Source organism: Phycodurus eques, chromosome 19 (genome assembly GCF_024500275.1).
Source record: "Phycodurus eques isolate BA_2022a chromosome 19, UOR_Pequ_1.1, whole genome shotgun sequence".
Lineage (NCBI taxonomy): Eukaryota > Metazoa > Chordata > Actinopteri > Syngnathiformes > Syngnathidae > Phycodurus > Phycodurus eques.
This window is the reverse complement of record NC_084543.1, coordinates 9,802,516-9,807,143: the sequence shown is the minus strand read 5'-3', so window position 1 is coordinate 9,807,143 and position 4,628 is coordinate 9,802,516. Positions and strand designations below refer to the sequence as shown.

General features: G+C 37.7%; 1 long non-coding RNA gene across 1 annotated transcript; it reads left to right on the top strand.

Annotated features, from left to right (window-relative positions):
* Positions 1-1,105: 1,105 nt before the first annotated feature.
* LOC133417982 (uncharacterized) lies at positions 1,106-4,188 on the top strand. Its single transcript, XR_009770410.1, has 3 exons — positions 1,106-1,215; positions 2,618-2,920; positions 3,938-4,188. It is a non-coding gene; the product is annotated as an uncharacterized LOC133417982 (long non-coding RNA).
* The last annotated feature ends 440 nt before the right edge of the window (positions 4,189-4,628 follow it).

Genomic DNA, 4,628 nt, shown 5'->3' with positions numbered 1-4,628 from the left:
AAAGTGCTAACCATTTAATAGAATTAAGTTGCAGGGTTAAAAGGAAATAGTAATAGTAAACAAACTGAAGTGATTTTTTTCTGAGAACAAGACTTACGAGAAAAAGTCTTAATATTACAAGAATAAATGTTATTGTAAGGAAGGCATTAAGCACCCGAAAAAAAAACAATTTCAATTTACGAGAAAAAAGTCAAAACTCTACAAGTGTAAGCTTGTAGAGTTAAGAGAAACATTGTTTCTTAAAAAAATCGTCCGACAATAAAGTCATAAAACTACAAGGAAAACAGGGACAATATAAAGAGGGAAAAAGTCATAGATTTATGAGGCATGGAGTCATAGAGCGACAAGGGAAAAAAATAATATTATGAGGAATGAGTAGTGTTTTCTTATGTCATATACTTACTAAATAACAGTTGTAGTGCTAAAAACGGGAGAAAAAATAATTATGAAGATACATTCATAATTTGATGAGAGTACATTTGTCGAGTTATGAGTTAAAAGAATATTATGAAAAGTATATTTTTAGGGGGGGGAAGCTGTGATTCTCTAAGAAAGAATAACTCGAGCTAGGAGAGGGAAAAAAATTGTCAAAGTTTTTTTTAAGTTGTTTTTGAGGAGAAAAAAAGATTTAAAAAAAAAAAAGATCTTTTAAGATTAAAATGAGATTAAAGTCATAATTTTACATCCTGAAGCTATAAGAAAAAAGTTCTGACGAAATTTGCTAAATATTTGTCTGACAACAAAAGTTGTGAGAAAAAGGGTGCAGTAAAAACGTCATCATTTTACATGAGTAGTCCTTTTTAGGGGGAAAAATATATATATGAGGAAAAATAGTTGTAGTCTTGGAACAAAATAGCTGTGATCTTCCCGAGAATAAAGTCATAGTCGTAATATTACAAGAAAAAAGATTTAGGAAAGTAACCTTTTACATTTCCAACTTTTTTCTTGTATTTTTACTTTTTTGTTTCTTTCTTTTCAAGTGAAAGCAGAGCAAAGTGCTGGAATGCTGTCCTTCCCCTGATATTTAGCCAATTGACTGTATTGCACGTCGTCTTCCTCCGACTCATTTTACGACTGCGCCTTTAAGACGCACAACTTGCGTCCCACCTGGAAAACCTGTAAGACTTGCTGACACTCCCGCTCTGCTCCAGATGTAATGTGCGGAGTCCGTCCGAGGCGTTGAGAGAAGAGATTGCAAGCGACAGAACGCAAAGGGTAAGAGCACGACTACCTTTTCCCTCCTTCTCCTAATGGGCCTTTCCCTCATTTCCTCCAAGGGAGGCTGATGGAATTTCATTACTTATGATTGAAAAGCCGCCAACTTTCCAAAACAGGAAAGAGGTGCACTTAAAATGCCGCCGTGCCCCCTGTGGATGCCGACAATCGAATTTATCCTCGGGTGGAACAAATCCGGACCCCTCCCTTCCCGTCCCCTTGAAAAGAAGATTTTATTATTTCCCAATCCAGGTTATTGCAGAAAATCTGATGGCGTCTGCTAGGGGAGAAGTAATCGAATGTTCATCAGCGTGGAAGAATCAATGTGACTTCACTTCACATTGTGTTCATAAAGGAGTCTAAAATGTTCACGATTTACACTCAAGAGGTTTAAAATACTCAGCAGGTTAAGATCCAGGTACTGGAGTTATTTAAAGATTGTCAACCAGAAATGCAAGATGGTGGCGTGATAAAACAAACGCCCTGTTGGGCAATTCCAAAACAAAACAACAACACAAAAAGATGACACATGGATACTGTCAAGCAAGGTGTGGAAACTACAGCCATACTGAGTATGAAGAATTTCCAGAAAAAAAAATAATGTTAGAGGGGGGAAAAAATGTAAAGGTCCATATCTTTTGAGAATAATGTTTGTTTGTTTTTAATTATAAGCTGAGAGAAAATGTCACAGCGTTGCCAGGAAAAAAATAGTTTTGCTTTTTGTTTGTTTTGTTTTTAATTGCAGTCCAGATATAAAGTTGTAGCATTATGAGAAAAAAGTTGCAGTAGTCAGAAGAAAATATTTTTTTGAATTGCAATCTGAAAATAAAGTCACACTGTTCCAAGAGTCACATTTTTAAACTCTAGTAAAAAGTCGATATTTTCTGAGAAATTTGGAATAAGTTTTAGAGCTTTTTTATTATTTTTTTTAATCGTATTTTTTATTGTTATTAGAAAACAAAGTTGTCGAGTAAAAAATTCGAGATCTAAGAATAAATTTGAAAATCTGTGAGGAAAAACATTAAAAAGTCACTTCTTGAGGGGGTGAAATCTAAGAATTAAGTTTTAGCGTTGGAGGGGAAAAAAGTAAGTATTTGAAAGTAGTCATAGCATTATGAGGGGAAAAAAAGTCTAATTTGTTGTTTTTAGAAGAGGTCATGCATGATCTGAAAATAAAATTGTAGCGCTGTGAGAACAAAGTTTTAAAAATTAGCCACTTAGCTTTATTTTATTATAGTAGATGTAAAGAGGATAAAATCCTACGGGAAAAATAAAACAGTTTTTTAAGTTTAGTTCCTCAGAGAATAAAGTTGAAGAGCTACGGGGAAAAACTAACACATAATTTGGGTGGAGACGGGTGAGTAGTGCCACCTGAGATTTCACCCTCCATTTTGTCTCTCAGGCCTATAACGCATCCTCGGTTTATTGGGCTGCACAATCCACGCTATGCCCGTAGTTTCCAATGAGGGGGAGGAGTGGGACGAGAAGCTTCCTCCGTACCAGGATCAGCCTCCGCCATACCAGGATCAGCCTCAGAGGGTCCAGGTGACCGAGAGCAGGAGTGACCGTGACAGCGAAGGCAGTAGCAAGTGCCCCAAATGCTGCCTTAAGACGCGCAACTGCCTCATGAGCGCCGAATGCGGCCGGGCGCTGCAGATCTCCAGTGTAATCGCCATGTGTGGAATGTGCCTCCGCTTCTTTGTCTGTAAGTGTCCATATTTTCCATTTCCTTGTACTGGAAAAAAAAAAAAAAACACTAGCTTCTGTCAAGCTAGTAGTAAACACAGTGCCGCTTCGTGATCACAAACATTCAATTGTTGAATGTTTCTCGGAACAGAGCTTGATAAAAGTAACCTTGGCCACAACAAGCCACATAATCAGATAATGTTGTTAGACTTGGTGAAGTAGTACGTGGCGCATTTCCTCCATTTTGTACACCCAGTATCAAGTAAATGGACAAAATTGTATGTTTGTGATCATGATCTTGCTTTAAACCTCAATCAACAATCTTTTGAACTGATTTTTTTGGGGTTCTGAGTCTTCGGGGATGGAAAACTTGACATTCCGTTACCCAATTTTTCTCAACACTGGAAAAATTTGCAAAAAGGAGTATCGCATTAGCTATTCCAAAACAGAATCGTGCAGATTAATCTACATTTCAGAATGGAATTGTCCTCTTTAGACTAAATTCCGGGAGGGAGGGAGTCATATCGTTTTAGGATATTTGTCTTTTCTACTAATATTTCCAATTCCATCACTTCAAACCTCATTTTGCGCTTGCCCGAAAATGTTATGGTGCAAACCATAAGCGTTACCAAAAGCGTGAAACCCTCTTTTAAATCCGGCTTTCTCCACCACTTTTACATTGTGCACAAAAATAGCAATCTTTTAACGAGCGTGAACGTGTATTTAGGATCTTAGTAAATCAGGCCCTATGGGAAGTGATGACACATCACTGGACATAGTAAGGGACACAATGGGACATGATTAAACAATAAGAGGCACTATGACACACAATAGAGAAATTATGGGACACTATAGGACATAATGGAACATGATGTGAAACAATGGGGACGTTATGGGACGCTGTGAGACGAAACAGGAGATAAACTTGACATGGAGGGACAAATAAGCACTGACTATGCATTCTTGACAGCTACTTTGTTCCATATCGCCAAAAATGAATAGGGTAAAATAAAACAATTGCACTTTTTTTTTCCAGAATCTCCAATCCCGACCCAACTTTTCCAGGCCACATTGACTCCTCCGCGGTCCTTCAATATCTTGCAAAGGATCTATTGCTTTTAGGGTGCCAAATGCGATCGTACATTCATTATGTATGCTATGAGAATGAGTGGTGAGGTTGTGCTGTTGTGAATTTAAATCAGTTTCTTAATAATATATCATTGTTTTTAAAGACAAAGCTTGTGTGATGTATTGTACTTTGAAATAAAATACAATGGAAAAAAAGACTTGTTTTTTGTTTTCAATCGGATGCAGCTGTGGCTTCTTTCCAATTTTATACATATAAATTTAAAAAAAATGACAGCCAGCAGATGATAAAGTGACACACTTGGGTGATTTAAAGACAGACTTCAGATGATCGACAGCAGCGAGGAGAGCGACGCGTTGCAGGTGATTGTGGGAATGTGCCATCAATGCTCTCAGATGGATTTGGTGTCAGGAAACATAAAACTAATTCATCGTCCGCATCAGCTTGATCCTGACCTTGTGGCATTAGCAGCGAGGGGAGAAACGTCAAAAATCAAAAGCAGGGATCGAAACTGTCCAGAGCAAGCTACCACATGTGAGCAGATGATAATGTCTTTTGGCGTGGTGATGAAGCATGTGGCACATTGCCTAAACCCTGATACAAGTAACTGGGCACAATTGTATATTTGTACAAGCTGATC